Source organism: Sarcophilus harrisii, chromosome 5 (genome assembly GCF_902635505.1).
Source record: "Sarcophilus harrisii chromosome 5, mSarHar1.11, whole genome shotgun sequence".
NCBI classification, from domain to species: Eukaryota; Metazoa; Chordata; class Mammalia; order Dasyuromorphia; family Dasyuridae; genus Sarcophilus; species Sarcophilus harrisii.
In genome coordinates this window covers 86960171-86985963 of record NC_045430.1, presented here as the reverse complement: position 1 = coordinate 86985963, position 25793 = coordinate 86960171, and the positions used below count along the sequence as shown (strand labels likewise).

General features: G+C 33.5%; 1 long non-coding RNA gene across 1 annotated transcript; it reads left to right on the top strand.

Moving 5' to 3' along the window:
* The first annotated feature begins 16458 nt into the window (after nt 1-16458).
* LOC100916831 lies at nt 16459-20168 on the top strand. The gene is made up of 3 exons (XR_148007.3): nt 16459-16569; nt 19117-19248; nt 19925-20168. It is a non-coding gene; the product is annotated as an uncharacterized LOC100916831 (long non-coding RNA).
* The last annotated feature ends 5625 nt before the right edge of the window (nt 20169-25793 follow it).

The following is a 25793-nucleotide window of genomic DNA, read 5'->3' as shown; positions in this document are numbered from 1 at the left end:
TATGAGACTGCTACCTTACATATATAGCCAATTAACATAAATATATAAGAGCAATTACCATTTCCTGATAGATAAGAATTCAAAAGATACAAATTATTTTTAGAAGAATTGTAAGCTATTGCCAGGTATGTTAAAAAATGTTCCAAATCACTAATAAAAGAAAATTAAAACAACTTTGAAGTTTTTATCTTGTACCTAGAAATTCAGCAAAGATGATAAAATGGAAATAGTTAATATTGGAAAGATCATGGAAAGTTATTAATACATTGCTGATGGAGCTGTGAATTGGTCCAACCATTCTGGAAAGGAATTTGGAATTGTGCAAAGAGAGTGACTAAAATGTCTATGCTCTTTGACCCAGAGATTCTATAACTAGAAATATAGCCCAAGAAGTTTATCATTGTTTATCCTTCATTCTCAAAGAAGACCGTGATATCTGGGAGATGATGTCATGACATACAATTAAGTTGGATTTAAGTTAGGGTGGACTGTGCAAAGTCACCAGCTTCATTTTCTCCTCAGGAGCTAGCTGAATCAGTGACAACATACAGATCATGGCCCTCCCCAAAATATTTATAGCAACACTTTTTGTGGTAGCAAAGAATTGGTAATACAGTCAATTTAGATTGAGGAATGCCTAAACAAATTGTAGTACATATATGTAATAGTATTGTGCTGTAAGACAATATGAATATTATTGAATATAGAAAAACAAGAGAAGATATATAAACTCATACAATGTAAAGTAAGCAGAACCAGGTAAGCAATATATCAATAATCATAGGAATGTAAATTAAAGCAATAATAATCACTATCAATGACATAATTGGAACTGAACATGTAAAATTATCTTCATTAAAATTGGCCCAAAGAAGAGATATTACAAGATACTTTCCCAAGTTTTGTGCCTAGGTGGGAGAGTACATGTATAGAATGTTGTATATAACATGAGAGATTTTCAACATTTTTTTCCCTGAATTTTTTTCTTCTTTCTTTCAAAATTTTTCATTATAAATTATGACTTTCTAGGAGAGAATTAAAGAATTAAAGAACTCAATTTTTTGAGTTAAAAATAATTACAATTCATTTTAAATGAAGTATTAAAGCAGCTGAAAAGCATTCCCAAAACATTAATGAGCTTGTTAATTTTTCAAAGGGTGTACTCCATGAAATTAAGACAAATTAAAAAAAAAAAGGCAAAATAAGAAAGTTCCAAGTTTTTCTCACAGATTCTACAACCTTAAATCAAGAATATGTCAAACATTTAGTAATGAAAATTGCAATAGGAATAAAAAAAGATGAGAAATATTTTTATATAATATAGGACTATAGAATATAAGGTAACAGCAGAACTCAGGGTAATGAACTCATTCATACCCCTTTACCATAACCCCATATACTCTCTTTTCTGAGAGACTGAGAGCAGAAGTCTTTGTTAAAACCTATACCTGGGATGTTTTTTATTCTCTTTTCAGCAGTGATGACCTTTGACTCCCCACTCCTAACATTTTAAAGGAAGAGAAAGAAACATTACATTCACTAAATCAGTAGTATAGAGAATGAACAAGGAATAGGGTCCAAAAAGGAAGAGAAATTATCAAGTACCCAAAGTAACTAAGATATTAATGCTTATAAGGGGATTAAAAAAAAAGTTGTGAGAAGAGATAGAAAAAGAATCAAAAGAACATTTCATAGATTAAGACTCACATTACTATGAATAAATAAATTAATTAAAGAATGGAGGCAATTGATAAAGAAAATCAATGACACCTTCGTTCTTGAACTGAACCCTTTAAAAAGGGAGAAGGAAGTATTCCCTTCATTATTTGGAATACCTTGGAGAATGTAGAGAAAAATGGAAATTTTTAGTGAAAAATCCTGGAGGGAGAGCAGGCAACATGTCTTACTCTTTTTTGGGGATAAATTAATACACATCACATGAAGAGTATGAACAATCCATGTCTTGTAATGGACTTCATTCAAAGAAACTAGATAATTCAGATGCTTCTCTTTAACAAGGGTTGCATTTCTTAGTAAAACAACAGCTTAATAGAAAGGCTTTACGAACTTCCTGGGACAGCTAACATTCATGGTAGTCAGAGAGATAGAAGGCCAAAAGTAACATATATTATTAAGTTAGGCAAACAGTTAGCACAAGGGCATGGAGGAAAAATAAATCTAGTAATGCAGGAAACAGAATTTCTGCCACTATTACTGATCTTTTTCCCTTTGTTAACATCACATTTTGACCTCATGAGGAAGAAGGCCTAAGTCTTCCTTCTTTTTCAACATTGCCTGCCCGCCATGAAGGAATCAAACTAAGAGTGAATAGCTGAAGGAAAAAACGTTCAAGACTCTGAAGCCTGGCTATGAAGTCAAAGAAATCGTCATTCTCCATATGGTTAGTAAATCAAAACTAGTCACAAAATGTTTACACATGTTCCAATGATTCCCTAAGACACTTTCATTACACATCATGACCATTCATCTGATAAGAGGCTTACTAGAATCTCCATTTGTGTTAAATAATTTCAGAAACTCTACACATGTACCTATTCTCATTATATGAATAACTAATTCTTACAGAAAAGTTTTTCATACAATATGCCTATCAGGTATGTGATAGCTATTTATTTCCTTCATCATAGAAATTACATAAGATTAAAAATACTAGAAGAATACATTCAAGAAATGTTAATCATTTAATTAATTTATTGCAGTCATACTTCCCACAGAAAATAAAGACAATTTTGTGGGACTGTTGAATAGATATTTTGCATTTACCTCATTTTTAAGACTAACAATTTGATTTTCCTCTTTTCTTTTTTTAATCAGATTTACTAAGGGTTTGTCTATTTTGTTGGTTTTTTCATAGAACCAACTCTTAGTTTTATTAATTAATTCAACAGTTTTTTTACTTTCAATTTTATTGATTTCTCCTTTTATTTTTAGAATTTCAAGTTTAGTGTTTGACTGGGGGTTTTTAATTTGTTCCTTTTCTAGCATTTTTAGTTGCAAGCCCAATTCGTTGACCTTCTCTTTCTCTATTTTATGCAAGTAGGCCTCTAGAGATATGAAATTTCCCCTTATTACTGCTTTGGCTGCATTCCACACATTTTGGTATGATGTCTCATTATTGTCATTTTCTTGGGTGAAGTTATTAATTATGTCTATGATTTGCTGTTTCACCCAATCATTCTTTAGTATGAGATTATTTAGTTTCCAATTATTTTTTGGTCTACTTTCCCCTGGCTTTTTGTTTAGTGTAATTTTTATTGCATCGTGGTCTGAAAAGGATGCATTTACTATTTCTGCCTTACTGCATTTGAGTTTGAGGTTTTTATGTCCTAATATATGGTCTATTTTTTGTATAAGTTCCATGAACTGCTGAAAAGAAAGTGTACTCCTTTCTGTCTCCATTTCGTTTTCTCCAGAGGTCTATCATATCTAACTTTTCTAGTATTCTATTTATCTCTTTGACTTCTTTCTTATTTATTTTGTGGTTTGATTTATCTAATTCTGAGAGTGCAAGGTTGAGATCTCCCACTATTATAGTTCTTTTTGCATTTACCTCAGAACTATACTGTATGGATAGCTCAAGTCAGTTATGGCCAATTAGATCAAATAAAAGAGTTCCTTTCTTCCTTCCCTCCCTCCATCCCTCTCTTTCTTCATTCATTTCTTCCTTCTCTCCTCCCTCCCTCTCTCTTTCCTTCCTTTTTTCTTTCTTTCCTTCCTTTCTCCTTCCCTCCCTCCTTTCCTCCCTCCCTCCTTTCTTCCCTTCCTCTCTTCTTCTCTTCCTCCCTCTTTTCCTTCCTATTTTCCTCCCTCCTTCCTTCTTTCCTCCCTCCCCCTCTTTCTCCCTCCCTTCCTCCTTTCTTTCTTTCCTCCCTCCCTCCCTTCCTCCCTCCCTTCCTTCCTTCCTTCCTTCCTTCCTCCCTCCCTCCCTTCCTTCCTTCCTTCCTTCCTTCCTTCCTTCCTCCTTTTCTTCCTCCTTTCCTCCCTTCTTCCCTTCTTCCTTCTTGCCTTCCTTCTTTTCCTTTTTCTCTCTTTTTCTGCTCCTTCCCTCCCTCCCTCCTTTCCTTCCTTCCTTCCTTTCTTCCTTGCTCCTTTTTTTCTCCCTCTCTCCTTCCCTCCTCCCTCTTCCCCCCTCTTTCCCTCCCTTTTTCCTTTCTTCCTTCCTTTCCTTTTTCCCTCCTTCCCTCTCTTCTTCCTTCCTCCTATCCTCCTTCCTTCTTTCTTTTATCTTCCTTCCTCCTTCTCTCCCTCTTTCATAACCTTCTAATAACATTTCTTTTTCTGCTTTGAGAAATTATAACAAAAGATCTACATTAAGACACAAAATATTAGAAAAATAACTCTGTGTTAAATATAACACTCTTTTCACAGGATCTTTTCCCCCTCAATTGCCTCTTCCCAATTGCATTTTCAGCAAGTTCATAAGTAGCTAAGACATTTATGGTGAATGTTGGTGAATGGCGAATGGTGAAATGTTTTAAAACAGAATGTTTTAAACATAATGTTTTAAAACAGAAAAGTAAGCAGTTTCCCAGAATGAAAGATTTCAAGTTATCTACTAAGGAGCCCCAAGAGTAGAAAAAAGACAGAGAATAACTGCTTTGAAGTCTGTGGTGCAGAAGGATTTCAGCAACACCCCTTCTGATTTAATTAGGCCTTAAGGCCTGGTCTGATTAAGCAGCCAGAGTCCTGGACCTTTTTTTTTTCCTTCTTCTTTCTAACAGCTTCTTCTTCCTGTGCTTTTGTTCAGGAGCCAATATCACTGTTTATTAATGGCCTTCTCTTCTCCAACTCTAAGCAATCTTCTCCTAAACTTGCTAGAAATGGAGTTTCACTTGGAGTTCCCCAAACTGCCTATTACAGGAAATCTGGAGCCATGGCACATTTTTTATTATCCTACATTGCTTCCTTTCTGATTTACTCAAGAGATTTATTCACATGTCTTAAGGGAATCACCTGGTATACTTGCAATTTTTTCAGCTGTTTAACACCACCCAATATAACTACTTTTCATTGATTAGTTCTATTGAATGATCAACTCACCTGCACAAATAAATTTAAGGACATTGGGATAACATAGAGAAACTGGAGAAAATGGAGGAGAATCTATAGGAGTACAGACAGTGATCAAAGTAATGCAAGCAAAGCTAATCACATTGACCAAGTGACAAATTAGAAAAATTTGGGGCTGGGGATGGAGTGGGAGGGAAGGAAGTTAGCGTAAAGAATTAAACAGAGGAAAGTACAAATCTAACAATAATAACTTTAAAAAGTGAGTATCTTGAATTCTTCCTTAAAGGGGAATAGAAGAATAAATAGAACAACCCATATAGCAATAATTTCCAGCATAGAAAAAAACCCATAAAGACACATAAAGAATGACTATGAGGGACTAGAATAAAATTTATTAGTTATCAGGCTATTACAAAAATACCGGAATCACAATCCCTATTTTATGATAGACAACAATAAAAATTTAAACTGTCAAGAAGGATAAATAGAAAATTTATCCTAGACTATGTCCTCTGTTATCCTACATTATGCTCAAAGGCACCACAATAAAACAATATCATTAGATTTATATGCATTAAAAGGCATAATCTTTAAATTCATAAAAAGATTAAGACCAATTGCATAAAGACACAATGAGAAAACAATTTTGAAATACTATAAAGTTCCTTTTTGAGATCCTGATAAATCTATCAAGAAGATAAACAAAAAGGAAATTGTGGAGTTGAACAGATACTAGAAAAATAGATCTGCAAGATGTATGGAGTCTTCTGGATGTAAATATTGAAAAATGTCTATATATCTTAGCATCAGTGGTACCTTTATAAAAATTTATCATGTGACAGGGCAAAAATATGAAAATAAATGTAAAAAGTAGAAATATTAAAGATATTCTTTATGAGACATCCTGCAATAAAACCAGGAATTAATATAGGGAACATGAGTAAAAACTCTCTTTCTAAAGGAGGATTAAATGATGACATTTTGAAGGTGAGTCTTATGACCAACATGATAGATGATTAGACATTTTCTTTGATTTTCAACTATCTCAAACTCTCCAAAATAAGAATCACATGCAAAAAGTAAAAGAATTACAACTTTTTCTATGGGCCAAAGACACAGGACATTAGGAAGCTTACCTATGGTGGTAGCACATTTGCTGCCCTGTAGCTGTGCTCAGCCAGAGAACCAAAGTACATAAAGAATAGAAACAGAATACTAGCCTGAGTGTGGAGCCCTATGAGACCTGAAAGAAAAGGGACTAATATCCAATTGGAACCAGTTCAGTCCCTCCAGAATTCATTTAGGTCAGGTTCCCTAATGTGAGAAGTTGAGATCATTTTGAGATTCATTCTTCAGGGGATCTTCCATCAAATAAGAATCAGAAAGTTAGTGATAGGGGAACATAATGGAAAAAATGAAATTAGCAAAGATCTCTGGAGAACTCAATTTAAAATCTTGAGCACAAGTATATAGGGAAAATGAGTAACAGAAGGGATCACCTTTAGGATAGTGGACCAAGTCCAGACATCTCTGAATAAATATTTCAGATCAAAGGAAAATGAATCAACACCTGATGAGACTCTTCCAAGAGATCATGGAACCAAAGTAAAGTATTCTCAAATGAAACAAGAATCATGAAAACAGAAAATTTTACCTACACAGCAAAAATTACAAAATTAAAAAAAAAATCTTAAATCCATTGTGGCAAGTCTTCCCAAAGAAACCAAAAGTAGAACAATTGATTGGGAATATAAATACACAAAAGTTCAGGATAATCTGGAAAAAGGAGAAGCAAAACCCAATATTTTAAAAACACCATATATATGTGTATATATATATATATATACAAGTAAAGTATATTACTTTATATTATATATACTTTATACATATATAAAATATAATTCTTTATATTATAGCAAATAAATGGCTCTTTCAGAAGAACATGCTAAGTCAAGAACCAGAACACCACAATGCAAAAAAAAAAAAAAAAAAAAAAAAAAAAAAAAAAAAAAAAAAAAAAAAAAAAAAAAAAAGAAGAAAGTTGCCCAGAACTTTTAAGCATGGAAAACAAAGTAAATACATAGAGCATTTCCAGGAAAAAAACAAATAAAAAAATCCTATACTACAAGTCCCAAGATACATATTGGTTAAATTTAAAATTTCGCAAGACAAACAAGAAATTCTTCAAGATGTCAGGAGAAACAACTTCAAATATAAAGAGAAAGAAAGAAAGTTGAATGATACAAAATTATTTCATATTTACTAGAAAGCATAGAAATAATGTGTTCCATAGAACAAAGGAGTTCAAGATGGAGCCCAAGTGAAAAACTCTACAAATATAAGCTTATCATCAATGAAATAGAATGAATGGTCAATAAAAGAAAGGTTTTTAAATAATCCCCACAAAACAAAACTAGACACAGCAAAGTACATGCCTTGCAAATACTCTAAATATCAAAAATATAAAAAGGTAAAGAAATCAAGGAAGTCACAAGGAATGAAATAAATTATCCTAGAAAAATAAAAAAAAATGAAAGTGAAGAATGCCAGTGGGGTTAAAAGAACAACAAGAAATAATAATAATAATAATAATAATAGCAAAGGAGACAAGGGCAAAAGTAGAACTTAAAGAAAAATGATTGTGAAGGAATAGATTTGAAACTTAATCAAAACTATAAAATTTCATTTTCATAATAAATCAATTTTTGGCAGATCTAAACTGCAAAATGAGAGGTAAAGAAGAGAAAGAGGAAGAAAGAGATAGTGGAAATGTAAATAGAAGCACACAAAGAATGTTTACAATGGTGAGGGAAATGGAAAGTGGAGCAGGTAACTTTTGAACTTCATTCTTATCTGAATTAGTTCAAAGAGAGAAGTACACACACACACACACACACACACACACTTACACACACACACAGAAGAAAAGGATATAGAAATTTATCTTATAAGAGGAATGGTAGGATAAGGGAGGGAACAGGGTAAAAAAGAGAAAAGGATAAATAGAAGAGAATAGAATGGAGGGAAATAGAGAGAGATCATAATTATGAATATAAATAAGTTAAACTCAACCATAAAATGGAAGATGATAGGAGAACGGATTAGAAAATAGATATAACAATGTTATTTATAAGAGACACACTTGAAATAGAAAGAAACATACTGTTAAAATAAAGAGGTTTCCACTGAAGTGAAAAAAGGCAAAGGTTAGCCTTCATTATCTCATATAAAACAAAAGCAAAATAGACTTATTTAAAAGAGATAAGGGAAACGATATTTTGTTAAAAGAAAGCATAAATAATAAATTAATATCAACACTAAAGATACATGTACCAAATGACAGCTTTGAAATTCTTGGAGGATTGGGGGAGCTAGGTGGTGCAGTGGATAGAGCACCAACCCTGAAGTTAGGCAGACTTGAGTTCAAATGTGATCTCAGACACTTAACACTTCCTAACTGTGTGACCCTGGGTAAGTTGCTCCATCCCAATTGCCTCAGAAAAAAATTTTTGTTGAAGAAAAAGAAGTTAAATGAATTATAGGAGAGAATAAACAATAAAACTATATTAGTAGGGATCTTAATTTACCCTTCTTGGACCTAAAATCGAACTATAAAATAAATAAGAGAAGTTAAAGAGATGACTATAAATTTAGAAAAAGTTAGAAATGGTTGACTTCTGAGGAATAATAAATAGAAATAGAAAGAAGTATACTTTTACCTTAATGGTACATGGCACTTTCCCCAAAAAGATCATGCATGAGGATATAAAAACTTCACAAAGAAAAGCATAAATTCAGAAATATTAAATTCACTCTTTGGGGTTATTAATTCAAGAAACATTTATTCAGTAGTGTTCTTTTGATGTGTTGATTAAAAGTTAGTTGAAAATTAAAAAGTCTAATTCTAAAGAATGAGTGAATGAATCAAAAACAAATCACAGAAACAATAATTTCACTAAAGACAATAATAATAATAATGAGACAACATACCAGAATTTGTGGGATGTAGCTAAAAGAGTTCTGAAAATAAAATTCATATCTCTTAATGCTTATATCAATAAAAGAGAGAAAGAGCAAATCAATGCATTATGCATACATAAAATGAAGAACAAATTAAAACCTTCCAGTTAAATACTGTAATGAATCTTGAAAATAATAAAGGTTAATAAAATTGAAAGAAAAAATTGAACTAATAAATAAAACTAGAAGCAGGTTTTATTGGGAAAACTACTAAATAGACAAATCATTGGTTAATTTGATTTTAAAAAAAGGAAAAAAAATACAATTACCAGTATAAAACATGAAAATGCAAATGTAAAACCAATGAAGATAAAATTAATGAAATTGTTAGGAGATATTTTGCCCAATTATGTGCCAATAAAACTGACAATCTAAATGAAATGGATAAATACTTCAAAAATACAAATTGTCCAGATTAACAGAAGAGAAAATGGAATACTTAAGTAAGTGTATCTTAGAAAAAAAATTGAAGAAAATATTAAATGAGTTCTTTAAGGGAAAAAAGCTATTACTTCACATCTCTCAGAATGGCTAAGATGACAGGAAAAGATAATGATAAAAAATAGAGGGCATGTAGGAAAAATGGGACATTAATACATTGTTGGTGGATTTGTAAACTGATCTAAGAGCAATTTGAAACTATGCCCAAACGATTATCAAACTATGCATATCCTTTGATTCAACAGTGTGCTGCTGGGTCTGTACCCCAAAGAGATCATATAAAAGGGAAAAGGACCCACAAGTGCAAAAAATGTTTGTGGTAGCCCTTTTTATAGTGGCATCTGGAAACTGTGAATAACACTCAGTTGGGGAATGGCTGAATAAGTTATGATATATGAATGTTATAGAATATTATTGTTCTATAAGAAATGATCAGCAGAATGATTCCATAAAGGCTTAGAGAGACTTACATGAACTGATGCTGAGCGAAGTGAGTAGAACCAAGAGATCATTGTACACAATAACAAGATTATGTCATGATGAACTGTGATGGACTTGGTTCTTTTCAACAATGAGGTGGTTCAGAGCAATTCCAATAGACTTATGATGGAAAGAGACATCTGTATGCAGAACAAGGACTATGGGGACTGAATATGGATCACAACATGGTATTTTCACCTTTGTTATGTTGTTGTTTGCTTGTTGTTTTTCTTTCTCAGATACTATTTATGTAACATGACAAAGTCCCTCTATCTATTAAAGGAGATAATCAGTATATTTATGTACATGGAGAGTAGAAATATAGAAAGAATCAAGTCTAGATAGTAAAGAAGACCGTTTAAAGTATGCCATGTGGAAACCAGCTATTGGTACAGTGCAACCTAGAGTAAGTATATCTGCCAAATTCGACATAAAAATATGTACTCCAAATGATATCATACAAGGAGGAGGATTACTTGGTAATTCTGTATGATTAGGCATTCATGAATCTTTTAAGAAGAGATGTTTTTTTAAAAGTTTAACAGTCATCTGTAATAATTTCAAAGAATAACATGTTATGATAATCTCAATTGTTCTCTCTACAAAATCTTTATTAGTATTCTCCTTTCATACATTTATCGTCATTTGCTTAAAGAAGATTACTTGCTGTCTAGGGGAAATAGGGAGGGAGGGAGTAAAATTTGGAACAGAAAGTTTTGCAAGGGTGAATGTTGAAAACTACCTTTGCATGTATTTTGAAAAATAGGAAGCTATTATTATAAAATAAATAAGTATTTTTGAAAATAATAAAAAACCCCAGCAACAGATTCACAAGTAAATTCTACCAAATATTTAAAGAATAATTAATTTTAGTACTACAAGAAATGATTTGAAAAAGATAAATAAAGACTCCAAAGAGCTCAAAGCAAAGGGAAAAGGATCCATATATACAAAAATATTGATACCAGCTGATTTTGGGGGGTCATTTTGGAAACTGACAGGATGACTATCAATTTGGGAATACTGGAAAAGTTGTGGTATATGATTGTGATGGAATGCTTATCCTGCTATTAAAAAATTAAAAGCATAGTTTCAGTAAAACCTCAGAAAGCCCATGTGAATTGATGCACAGTGAAGTGAATAGAGAACTAGGAGAGCATTGTAAAAGCAGCATTGTAATGAAAATTAATTGTGAAAGACTTAGCTACTCTTTTTTTTATTATTTTATTTTTTATAACTTTTTATTGACAGAACCCATGCCAGGTTAATTTTTTTTATGTTATCCCTTGCACTCACTTCTGTTCCGATTTTTCCCTCCCACCCTCCATCCCCTCCCCTAGATGGCAAACAGTCCTATATATGTTGAATATGTTGTAGTATATCGTAGATACAATGTATGCATGCAGAACCAAACAGTTTTCTTGTTGCACAGGGAGAATTGGATTCAGAAGATAAAAATAACCCGGGAAGAAAAACAAGAATGCAAACAGTTTACATTCATTTCCCAGTGTTTTTTTTTCTTTGGGTGTAGCTGCTTCTGTCCATCATTGATCAATTGAAGCTAAATTAGGTCTCTTTGTCAAAGAAATCCACTTCCATCAGAGTACATCTTCATACAGTATCGTTGTTGACATATATAATGATCTCCTGGTTCTGCTCATTTCACTTAGCATCAGTTCATGTAAGTCTTTCCAAGCCTCTCTGTATTCATCCTGCTGGTCATTTCTTACAGAACAATAATATTCCATAACATTCATATACCACAATTTACCCAACCATTCTCCAATTGATGGGCATCCATTCATTTTCCAGTTTCTAGACACTACAAACTGGGCTGCCACAAACATTTTGGCACATACAGGTCCCTTTCCCTTCTTTAGCATCTCCTTGGGGTATAAGCCCAGTAGAAACACTGTTGGGTCAAAGGGTATGCACAGTTTGATAACTTTTTGGGCATAATTCCAGATTGCTCTCCAGAATGGTTGGATTCGTTCACAACTCCACCAATAATGCATCAGTGTCCCAGTTTTCCCACATCCCCTCCAACAATCATCATTATTTTTTCCTGTCATCTTAGCCAATCTGAGAGGTGTGTAGTGGTATCTCAGAGTTGTCTTAATTTGCACTTCTCTGATTAATAATGATTTGGAACACTCTTTCATATGAGTGGTAATAAGGACTTAGCTACTCTTACCAGTACAATGATCCATGATAATTCTAAAGAACTCATGATTGAAAATACTATCCACCTCCAGAGAGAAAATTGATGAACTCTGAGTGGATTAAATATTTTCCCCCCACTTTGTTCATTTTTTTCCTGGGCTTACCCCCTTCTCCCCATTTGCTATGTAGTTAATATGGAAATAGGTTTTGCAAATTTATAATGAGTATTGCATTGTTTCTTTTCTTTCTATTGGGTGAGGAAAGGGTAGAAGAGGAGAGAGAATTAAAAATTATAAATAAAAGTAAAAAAAGAAAAATTAAAAGAATGAATTGAGAGAAGATTCCAGGGAAATGATGAATTGGGTCAGAAAACTTTTGGCTCTCCAAATTTCCTCCACAAATTAAAACAGAATATTGCTTCAGTGGGAATATAGAGCATTGGAAATAAACAGAAGTCAGGCTAAAACAGTTGTTCTGCTAAAATAATCTATGAAGATCCCTAGAAAGCCCTAACTTTCAATCTGAGTGAAGTGCAAACACCTCCAGGTGTGCAGACTCTGTAGAATCAAGAAACAACAAATCCTGGAGGCAGATGAATTAGAAGGCAGCCTCTGTCTTAGTAGCTTTCATCTCATGGACAGTGTCAGAATCTGAAGGCTAAGTAGGAGAAGATTGAAGGACCTTCTACTGTTGAGGTAATATGGATTACAGCTGTGCTGATCAGACAACGATGGCCTAGGCTGCTGCTGAGGAGAAGCTACTACACAGCTGGTGAGTGCAGTAGTAGACTAACTGTGGTCACTTGCAGGGGAGCAGAGTCCCTGGTTTCTGTTCCTCAGAAGAGAGAACAGCTATACTTTGTAGCCACTAGAGGGACAACATGAAGTAAGATCATAGGCAGAACAGCATGGAATGAGGCTCTAGTTATGACTTAGGAGTGAAGAGGAGCTATGGGGATAGAGAAAAATTCGGGTTCACATTCAAATAGACAATGGATTTTTTAAGAAGCCATTCCTTTTTCAATGGAAAATGTCAGATGATTCCAACCACAAAAAGATTTCTTAGAAAAACTTAAAAAAAGGACTTTAAAAAAACCAAATAAGAGAAATGGAGAAAAATTAGAAGAAAAAAATTTAAGAAAGAAAATAATTTCTTGAAAACTAGAATTTGGCAACATAATGATGTTCTAAGATACAAAAAAACAATAAAACAAAATCAAAAATAAGAAAAATAGAAAAGTGTGAAACATCTCATCAAAAAAAAAAAACTGTTTTGGAAAACAGATGGAGGAAAAATAACACAAGAATATAGTTAGACTGCCTGAAATTGTGATTTAAAAAGATTCTTGATATAATAGTATAAGAAATTAAGGAAAATTTCCCTGAAGTTCTAGAAATAGAAGGCAAAGCATAATTAGAAAAAGTCCTCCAATTACCACCTGAAGGTGATCCCAGGAGGAAAACTTACAGGAATATCATAGGCAATTTTTTTTCCTCAATGGTATTTTATTTTTTCAAATACACTTTAAGGTTGTTTCTAGCATTCATTTTTGGTAAGATGAAGTTCCAGATCTTTCTCCCTCCTTTCCTTATTTTACCCCTCCTCAAGACAGCAAAAAGTCTGATAGGTTAAACATGTACAAGCCTTTTAAACATATTTCCATATTTGTCATGTTGTACAAAAAAAATCAGACCAAAATAGGAAAAAAAAAACATGTGAAAGAAAAAAAGCAAACAAATATGCTTCAATTCACATTCAGTCTCTATATTTCTCTCTCTGGATAAAGATGGCATTTTCTATCCCAAGTCTATTGAAATTTTCTTGAATCACCATATTGCTGAGAAGAGCAAAGTCCATCACAGTTAATCATCATATAATCTTGTTTTGTACAAAGTTCTATTGGTTCTGCTTATTTCACTCACATCAGTTCATGTCAGTTTTTCCAGACTTTTCTGAAATCAGGTTGCTCATTTCTTATAGAACAATAATATTCCATTACAATCATATATCATAACTTATTCAGCCATTCCCCAACTGGTGGCATCTACTCAATTTTCCAATTCTTTTGTTACTACAAAAAGAGCTGCATAACCAAGTTTAAAATCTCTAAGGTTAAGGAAAAAATATTGGAAGCAACAAGAAAAAAATAATTTAAGTACAATGGAGATGCAATAAAGAATACCCAAGACTTGAATGGTCATAAATCTTGGCAGAATCAAAAAGCTGGGGTTATGATAAAGAATAATTTACACATCAAAGTTAAGAATATTCCTAAATGAAAAAAGCATATTTAAAGAACTCAAAGACTTTCAGGTTTTTGTGACAAAACCCTCAGAAGTTAACTCATAACATCCAGGAGAAATATAATACTATCTTGGATTATTTTCATTAAGAATAGAGAAAAATAAAAAGGAATAAATAGTATAAGGGTTGTGAATCAAAGAATAAAAGCCTAGAATAAATGGAAAGGGGAAAGAATTAAGGAGGAGAATATAACAAATAAATTTATTTTTAAAAGAAGTGAACGAAAAAACTAATAAATAGAAGAAACTGAAGGAAAGAGGAGAAAAAGAGGGGGGAAATTAGGTAACTACATAGAAGGAAGAAGAAAAAAATGTTAAGTAAAACTACAAAACTAGGGAAAGAAGGTGACAAATAAAGGAAGGGTTGAATGTGAAACAAAGAGAAGTGAGTAAATTAAGTTAAAATAACTGAAAAGACAAAGTATTATCTTTATAGAAGAAGAGAAATGAAAAAGATCTTAATTCAGAAAAATATAGTTAAGTGAGACAAATGGAGGAAAAGATAACTTTAAATATAGAAGGATTAGACATACAATAAAATTAAAAAGAGAGACAGATTGGATTAGAAAACAACACTCCATAATCTGTTGATTTCAAGAAATATACCTAATCTTAACCTTCGAGGTTACAGTTTCAAAAGCTTTGTGCCTATTCACTAAAATTTCAACTAAAATGCTTCTTTCTCTTCTCCTGCAAATCCTTGATCTTCCTCTCCTTTTTTATTTGGATAAAAATTTACCCTGCCTAGGCAATTTACCTTGATTAACTCTTCCTTCATGTATACTCCTTTACTCTTAGCCTCCCATATTTGATTTGTTTAAATACTATTCTGTAAGCATCAAATGTCTTTTTTTCCCAAGTGGCCTTGGTGATCTGGGAAACAGCTTCCTAAGCTATGGATTTTACATCTCAAGTCTCTTTAATGGTGCTAACTGACTCTACTGCCTATACAGAAGGGAGAGTATTGGGCCTGGGTTGAGTAGGATTGGAGGCAATAAAGGAGCCTTTGAGTCATTAACTCAGGGAATTGTTATAGGAAGAAGGCAGGACTGAATTTTGTACTTGATTCAGTAGGCAGTAGTATGTTTAAGTATTTGGGTCCTACAAAACTAAAGGGTTCTGGAAATGTGTGTTGAATATTTAAAATTGTTTTTATTATAAACCTAAGTGTTTGAATATTATAAAATTTAGATATCTTTATGAATAAAATATACATGCATTATGTGTCTATATCTATATTGAGAGAGAGGGAGAAAAATAAAAAGTTCCAGTGAGAGATAGAAGCCAAGTTCTTTCAATGTCATTTTTTTCCCTTTGCTAAAATGAAAGAAATGAATACAGAAGATGAACCTTTCCAAACTTTCTTCATGGGAAAATCAAAAGTGCCTAGGGCCTATTGTAAGAATTTAACCAAGACCTGGGAAGTAAGGGTTAGAGTGGATCATAGAAGTGTCCATCTTCTTACCCCGAGCATTCCTAAATGGCACTTCATATGGAACTAGGACTAGGATGGATGGTGACCACAGTATTAGTGCAAGTTCTGAAGATGTTTCCTTGGGATTCCTTTTAATTCATCAGTCTTTCTTCTAGGCTTGAGGGTAAAATCTTCTTGTGTGAAATGGAGCAAGACAGAGGAAGATTTCCAAAATTTCTTCCACTGGAGGGGCATTTCCCACTTCCAGATAAGTCTCTTCCTGATTTGGGGTGCTTCTTTGGGGAGGACCCCAGGGTCAGATGAGTCCCTGGAAACTTTACCCTTAGGCTTGTCATCATCAGAACGTACTCAATTGTCTTGGGGCACAATCATTTCTTACCTAATTGCAACTATAAGTGGATAGAGGGGCCATTGTTCCCTTCTCCAAGGCTCTTGGATTCTCAGAAGAGGGCCTGAAGACACATTTGTCTTTGTTTCTGTTTTATGTGTTTCTGGGTTGCTGAATGCCATTCTTGGAATCCATGATTTTCTCTCCCTCCTATTAGTTGCTACTGGATATAGTCATGGATAAAAGGACCTGACTTCTCAGGTTGAGGATCACCTGCATTTCTTGGGCTGTCATCCACAACTCTAAGATCATGAAGTTCTTCATCATCCTGTTCTTGGTTGGTGTGGTCTGTGCTGTGGGCTCTAGCTGTAAGTTCCCTTACTTCCTCACTTTCATCCACCCCCACTTCTTCCACAATGGATAAGTTAGAGGTAGAGAATCGTTCCTTCCTAGTCAGTCCAGACAGCATTCATCCAGAAGCTTCTGTGGTGAGGAGAAGATAGAAGAGCCATGTATAGAGTAGTTGGATGGAAGGATTGGCCAGAGACAGGCAGCTGGATAAGATGAGACTACAAAGGAAAACAATTATATTGAATATATCAAAATATTTTTAAAAACACGTTTGTGGACCATGGGCTAAGGATTCCTGAATCTAATCTATAAAGTCTTGAGGCAGAGTTTGTACATTTTTTGGGCAAAATTATTAGCGAAGTGCTGACAAGGTATTCTCCATTGTTATTGACAAATATATGAAATAGATTGCAACTGGAAAGGTTTAAGCTAGACAAAGTTTTCATTTTCTGATAGAATAATTAAAAAGTGGATAAACTATCAAAGGTTCCTTATCCCTAAACATTGATCTTTAGGAAAAGATGAAGTCATTATTCATTGCATGTAGAGTTGTTTTATGTATAAAAATTGCTTAACAAATGTTTACTAGATTGAGTTATATCTACTTTGCATACATGGTTAGGGTTATGAAACCTAGGACGGGAAACAACCTTAGAAAAATAGAATTTGACCCTTTCATTTTGCAGACAGAAACTGAAACCTCAAATGAAACAGTCTAAGATAAAATGGGTAGCAAGTATAAGAGCCAGTTTTTAAATCTAGATCATTTCATTATGTTTTTTGGCTCAGAGTTGTACTATGCACTGGATTTCATAGTAAGTGCCAAAACAAAAACTGTTACTGGGTGTGTGTGTGTGTGTGTGTGTGTGTGTGTGTGTGTGTGTGTTTATGGTGGAGGGGAGGTTAATAGGGAGAAAGAATAAAAGGAAAAGAGAAAATAAAAAAGCAGTACACCTAACTACAATCCTAGACAAACCCTTGATCATTCATTCATGGGATGAATCTTTCAGAAGCTTCTGCCCTCTGGAAGGAAGGGTATACTGGGGCCCTGATCTTCACTTTGGACCCAAATCAAGCATTGAATGGAATTCTTCTGGAGCACTGAATGCAAAGGTTATTTTGTGTCAGTAGTTAGCAATCTGACAATGGCATAAAGAACAAGGCAAGGCATGGGAGAGAGAAGTCAAATTGTTTTTGTAGGTGGGAGAATGTCATCATAATAGACCAAGCTCAAAAGAGTCTCACTGTTTTTCTAAATCTTTCATTTTTTTCAAGACAAGGTTACTGTGTACCACAAATAGATTTGTATCTCAAAGAGATTTTTCAAAAAAGGAAAAAAAGCTTAAATGTACAAAAATATTTGTAGCAGTACTTTTTTGTGGTGGCAACAAATTGGAAATTGAGGGAATGCTCATCAACTGGAGAATGACTAAACAAGTTGTGGCATTTGATTTATTGTAATGGAATACTATTGTGCCATAAGAAATAGTGTATGGTACTCTCAGAAACACCTGGAAGGCTTACATGAACTGATACAAAGTAAAGTAAGCAGAGTAGACCATTGTACACACCAACAACAATATTAGGCAATGATCAACTGTGAATGACTTTCTACTCTCAGCAATATAGTGATCTAAAATGATTCTGAAAGACTTAAGATGAAAAGTGCTGTACATTTCCAGAGAAAGACAGAATCTGAATGCAGATGGAAGCATAGATGATAGATAGATACAGACAGATAGATGTAGATATATACACAAACATAAGATTGGATGTATGTATGTGTGTGTACATATACACACATATATACCTAGATGTGTATATATACATGTTCACAAATACATATATCTGTACTTTATTTTTCTTGGTATTTTTTATTAGAGGGATCTGTGCTTTCTTTTACAATATAAATAATATGGAAACATAGATGGATAGATGGATAGACAGATGTAGATATATATACAAGCATAAGATTGCATATGTGTATATTTGTATGTATATATATGCATATATATATGTGTGTATGTGTTATATATACACACATACTTTATTTTTCTTGGCATTTTTTATTGGGAGGAGGTTTGTGTTTTTCAAAACACAATTAATATAATAGCATAGAAAGATGGATAGATAGATACAGACAGACAGACAGATGTAGATATATATACAAACAGAAAATTATATGTATGTAAATTTATATGTATACACACATATATACCTAGATTGTATGCACACATGTACACACACACACACACACACACACACACACATATATATACTTCATTTTTCTTGGCATTTTTTAATGGTAAGGGGTATGTGTTTACTTTCATAACACAACTAAAATGAAAATGTTTTTCATTACTGTATTTGTATGAAAATATCAAATTGCTTGACTTCTCAAAGAGGGGGAAGAAGGGAGGGAGAAAAGAATTTGGAATTCAAAAAGTTCTAAATGAATATTAAAAATTGTTTTTACATATTATTGCAAAAAAAAAAAACATTAAAAACAAGACAAATTTTCTTTGGGTAGTGGGTTGATCCAGAACTCTTTTGTCTCATGCCAGTCCCTTCAGAAACAGCAGTGGACAACATTCCCAGGAAGGAAGAGACTATAGTCAGAGACAATGCCAGGACCAGCACCATTGCCAGGGACAGCAGCATTGCTCCTGACACCACCCCAGAGTCCTCAGCATACAGTATGTTTTTTATCTACCTACCTATTGGGACTGGATATACTGTCTTAGTACTTCAATTTCTCAGGGTTCAGCAGCTGCTCCTACTAAAGTAAGATATATATATATATATATATATATATATATATATATATATATATATATATATATATATAAAAGATAAGATAAAGTAAGTCTCCCAGGGGATTCAGCTTGAAACCATGTCTATACTTCCTCCCTCTTCTGCCTTTCCTTATTTTAAGGCCTAGTTTGGGACAGTGAACCCCAAGACTCCCTGATTGATCTAAGAAAAATGTGACATGGATGAGTGTTTAAAGGGATGATTAAAGAATCTCTTCTTCCCCAGGTCAGGGCTGACAGAAAAGGGAAATACTGCAGAATTGTCTACTCTTACCTTCCTCACCTTGAAAAATTATATTTCATTAGGTAGCAGAAGAGAAGGGCAGGGCAGGTTGATATATCCCTTATCTCCAGATCCTATCTCCAAAATATGCCCCTCACACATGAACAAGAATCCTGTTCTATGGCTGCTCCATACCTAGATATTTATTCTCCTGCTACCCATTGTTTTCTCATTCTGGAGAAAGGATCATCCTAGCCCTTTTTTGGAGGGGATTTAACAATAAAGAAGGTGATAATGATGGTAAAGATAAGATTTCTGATGATGTTTTCTTTCCAGAAATTATGAAGATAATAAGAAATCGTGTCGAGCAAGTCATTCGCTATCTGGAAGATTTTGTGAACCCTAATTGGAGGAACACTCAGGAGAGGCAACGGAGACCATAGACAAGATGTCTTATTCTTGTCTTCTTTACCTACCCTCTTTCTACCCCTCCCATCACTCTCTGACCACCTTTAGAGCTAGGGACAAAATCTATGGCATTTAATAAAATTTATCTGGTGATGGAAAGAAAAAAAGTTAAGTTTGTGTGTAATATTTCTTAGATATCCTTTATCTTTATTAGGGACATAGATATGGGACTGGAGACCTTGACATTGAGCCCACGTAGATAAAAAAGGAAAAGGGCAAACATAAAAGATTATGGATGGACACTGGGGACTATGCTTCTATGTTACTTTTCTAGAGCCAGATTTCCAACTGCTTGGGGGAATTTTTCCAGGTGAGCAAGTTACAACTCCACACAAGTTCTATAAGACCCAAGGTCTTTTATAAGTGTCCAAGTAATTCCTTCCAATTCCTTGGAGTCTTTAGACAGGGTTGGATCTAAAGATTTGAAATTTGCTATTTCTAACCCTCCTCCTCCTTTCCATTTCTATTTAAGCAAATTATATGAAACTTATTTCCTCTTCCCACCCTCCCCCTTTCATGCCCACATCATGTACAATTTAGCCTAATGGAGATCCATCATTTTCAGTAGCATCATAATATCCTACCAGTCACAACTTGGCAACCATTATTTTGAGATCCTTGAATCCTCCCATGCATGCCCTTTAACCAGCTGAGAAATAGAGAGAATTGAGATTTCAGAGCCCATCAAGTTCAACAAGACTTGGAGAACAAGTGTCCTCTTTCAAAAGAACATATATGAAGGCCCTTAACCCTGTTTGTCTCAGTTTCCTCATCTGTAAAATGAGCTGGAGAAGGAAATGGCAAGCCACTCCAGTATCTTTACCAAGAAAGCCCCCAGTGGGGTCACAAAAAGTTGAACATGACTGAAATGACTTAACAACAATAAAGCTTTAAATATACTAAAATTTCCCTGCTATGCAGGGAACACATATAACACTGCATGCACAGATCATGCTAGAGATATAAATCAAGTTGTGAAGAATTTAAACAAGGTAGTTAAACTCAAATAGGAACATAAATGGGCAACAGAATTTAACTATCTTCCTGGGATAACTCATGTAACTAGTAATTGAAACTAGGATTCCAGTATTGGTATGAAGATCTCTGCTACCTTTTGTAGCCATACTTATTCATTGTGTCTCTGAGCTAAAAAATCCTTTCATAAGGAGTTGATGTTCTAAAGTTCCATCATTTATGGTTTAAGGATCACAGATATATCCAATGTAATATGAAAACTTGCCATCTCATATTCTTCACCTTCTTTTAAATTGTAGTGTTAAGTGTACCTTTTCTAGGAAGTTCTTTCTACCTAGTGATAGTCTTCCAGCATAAAGAATAAGTGAATAAGTGAGTGAATGAAAGAAAAAGTACTTATTAAGCTCTTATTATGTGTCAGGCACCATACTAAGCATTGGGGATACAGAAAACAAGCAATCAAGATAGTCTCCTGTCTTCAGAGATCCAATATTTTAATAGAGGGAGACAATACATAAAAGGGAGCTAATATTAGAAATCAAGGAGTAATGAGACTTGGCAATGGTTAGGAAGTGGCATGGTGATTTGGTTCTGGTTCAGAGAGGATGAAAGTTTACCTGTTACAGTGAGTAATCACAGGAAAATAGTTCTAGTTCCAGTGTTCAGAATAGGAGAAATACCATGTTTTGGAAATAGCTAGAATGCTTTTGTAACCTTGACTTTGAGCAAGAGAAGGTGAAGCTCACTTGTTAAAAGTACAGATTCTAGAAGTAGGAGAAAGAGATGCAGAGTAGGAAACATGGAAATGTCTGGGAAGTGTCCAGTGTTATCTTGAGAGAGTCATTTCTCTCAGGTTTTATTTGTTGTTTTTCAGTTTTCTTATCTCAAAATCTTGGATCCAGACATTGTAGAACTCTAGCTACAGAAGGTAGAAGGGTACAGAGGATAACAGTTCATAAAGGTGATTTAATGATGGAGCAGACCTGGGAGCATTTTTAAATTATGACAAAAGTGTTGGTGAATAAAGGGAGATTGAAGATGAGAAAAAGAAGAAATGATGTGGAAAATGGCAGAAAGCAAGCTTCCACTACAGGGCCAGATCCTGTTATGATCATATCAGCTACAGGGAGTTTCTGACACTCTCTCCTTTCATCCCTGGAACTTTTGGTAGGGGAGCAAGCATGATGGACACAGTATGACAAGCAACATGACAAGAAGATCTCAATCTTGCATTATAATGCAAGATTTTCAGGATTGAAAGAAACTGGCATGCAGCATTGGGGCAGATGGAGAACACCATAAGAGAAAAAGAGTATATTATAAATGAAGCCAGAATGCTGTTCCAAAAACCTAAAATTTTATGGATTCAGAAGTAATTAAACAATGTATAGATGAGTGCACAAGGAAAATTGAAATAGGATTGCATTGTCAGATCCCATATCCATGGTCAAATTACCTGCCTCAAATGGCCCTCACATCCCTACAAAATCATGGTCTTCAAATCCAGAAGAAACTAAGGAAACTTTCCAAACCATTATAACTCATGTCTCATAATGAAGTTTCTTAATCCAAGAAATACTATGAGCCAGGCAGGGACTGAGCATAAACTAACAGATTAATCTTCTTCTTGACTTAAGTCATCACAAAAAAGGACAAAGAATATAGAACCTTTGCTATAATTTCTCTTAAACACTCAGAGATTTAGGTCCTTAATTTCATAACACTAATTTATGTCTTTGAATTTATCAGCACCAATGTGCTGCTACTAGATAGGAATATGCTAACTCCCAAAGATTATTCCTATCATGATCATATTGACATCTTAGATGAAAGTCTAAATATAGCAAGAATTGGATTCAAATTTACATTTTAAAAATTAGTTTTTTAGCCAGGGGAAAATAGACTAAAAAGTAATTGGAAACTAAATAATCTCATCCTAAAAAATGAATGGGTGAAAAAACAAATCATAGATACAATTAATAATTTCACCCAAGAGAATGACAATAATGAGATGACACACCAAAATGTTTGGGATGCAGCCAAAATGGTAATAAGGGGAAACTTTTTATCTCTAGAGGCCTATTTGCATAAAATAGAGAAAGAGAAAATCAATGAATTGGGCTTGCAACTAAAAATGCTAGAAAAGGAACAAATTAAAACCCTCTCAATCAAAAACTAAATTTGAAATTCTAAAAATAAAAAGATAGATTAATAAAATTAAAAGTAAAAAAAGACCTATTGAATTAATAAATAAAACTTAAGTTGGTTCTATGAAAAAACTAACAAAATAGATAAACCCGTGGTAAATTTGATTAGAAAAAGGAAAGAGGAAAATCAAATTGTTAGTCTTGAAAATGAAAAGGGAGAACTTTCCACTAATGAAGAGGAAATTAGAGCAATAATTAGGAGTTACTTTGCCCAACTTTATGCCAATAAATTTGATAACTTAAATGAAATGAATGAATACCTTCAAAAATATTGGTTGCCCAGATTAACAGAGGACAAGTAAATTGGTTAAATTGTCCTATTTTAGAAAAAGAAATAGAGCAAGCTATTAATCAACACTCTAAGAAAAAATCCCTAGGACCAGATGGATTTATATGTGAATTCTACCAAACATTTAAAGAACAATTAACTCCAATATTATATAAACTATTTGAAAAAAATAGGGAATGAAGAAGTCCTACCAAATTCCTTTTATGACACAGGCATAATACTGATACCTAAACCAGGTAGGATGAAAACAGAAAAAGAAAATTATAGACCAATCTTCCTAATGAACATTGATGCAAAAATCTTAAATAAAATATTAGCAAAAAGATTACAGAAAATCATCCCCAGGATAATACACCATGACCAAGTAGGATTTATACCAAGAATGCAGGACTGGTTCGATATTAGGAAAACTATTAACATAATTGACTATATCAATAACCAAATTAATAAAAACCATATGATCATCTCAATAGATGCAGAAAAAGCATTTGATAAAATCCAACATCCATTCCTATTAAAACACTAGAGAGTATAGGAATAAATGGACTTTTCCTTAAAATAGTCAGTAGCATATATTTAAAACCATCAGTAAGCATCATATGTAATGGGGATAAACTGGAACCATTCCCAGTAAAATCAGGAGTGAAACAAGATTGCCCACTATAATCATTGCCATTCAATATTGTGTTAGAAATGCTAGTTTCGGCTATAAGAGATGAAAAAGAGATTAAAGGAATTAGAATAGGTAATGAGGAAACCAAATTATCACTCTTTGCAGATGATATGATGGTATATTTAGAGAACCCCAGAGATTCTACTAAAAAGCTATTAGAAATAATTCACAACTTCAGGAAAGTTGCTGGATACAAAATAAATCCACATAAATCATCAGCATTTCTATACATCACTAACAAAATCCAAAAGCAAGCAATACAAAGAGAAATTCCATTTAAAGTAACTGTCAATAGTATAAAATATTTGGGAATCTATCTGCCAAGAGAAAAACAGGAACTATATAAGCAAAACTACAAAACACTTTCCATAAAAATAAAGTCAGATCTAAACAATTGGAAAAATATTAAGTGCTCTTGGATAGGTCAAGTGAATATAATAAAGATGACAATACTCACTAAACTAATCTATTTATTTAGTGCTATACCAATCAGATTCCCAAGAAACTATTTTAATGACCTAGAAAAAATAACAACAAAATTTATCTGGAAGAACAAAAGGTCAAGAATTTCAAGGGGACTAATGAAAAAAAATCAAATGTAAGTAGCCTAGCTGTACCTGATCTAAAACTATATTATAAACCAGTGGTCACCAAAACCATTTTGTATTGGCTAAGGAATAGACTAGTTGATCAGTGGAATAGATTAGGTTCACAGGACAAAATAGTCAATAACTATAGCAATCTAGTGTTTTACAAACCCAAAGATCCCAAATTTGGGATAAGAATTCACTATTTGACAAAAACTACTGGGAAAATTGGAAATTAGTATGGCAGAAACTAGGCATTGACCCACACTTAACACCATATATGATCATATTATAGACTAATCTCCCTAATGAACATTGATGCAAAAATCTTCAATAAAATATTAGCTGATAAGATCATGATAAGATCAAAATGGCTTCATGATCTAGACATAAAGAATGAGATTATAAATAAATTAGAAGAACATAGGATGATTCACCTCTCAGACCTGTGAAGGAGGAAGGAATTTGTAATCAAAGAAGAACTAGAAATCATTATTGATCACAAAACAGAAAATTTTGATCATATAAAGTTAGCAAGCTTTTGTACAAACAAAATTAATGCAGACAAGATTAGAAGGGAAGCAATAAACTGGGAAAACATCTTTACAGTTAATTTTTCTGATAAAGGCCTCATTTCCAAAATATATAGAGAATTGATTCAAATTCAAGCCATTCTCCAATTGATAAGTGGTCAAAGGATATGAACAGACAATTTTCAGATGATGAAACTGAAACTATTTCTACCCATATGAAAAAATGTTCCGAATCATTAATGTCATTAATCAGAGAAATGCAAATTAAAACAATTTAGAGATACCACTACACACCTCTCAGATTGGTTAAGATAACAGGAAAAGATAGTGACGAATGTTGGAGGGGACGTGGGGAAACTGGGACACTGATGCATTGTTGGTGGAGTTTTGAATGGATCCAACTATTCTGGAGAGTAATTTGGAACTATGCTCAAAAAGTTGTCAAACTGTGCATACCCTTTGATCCAGCAGTG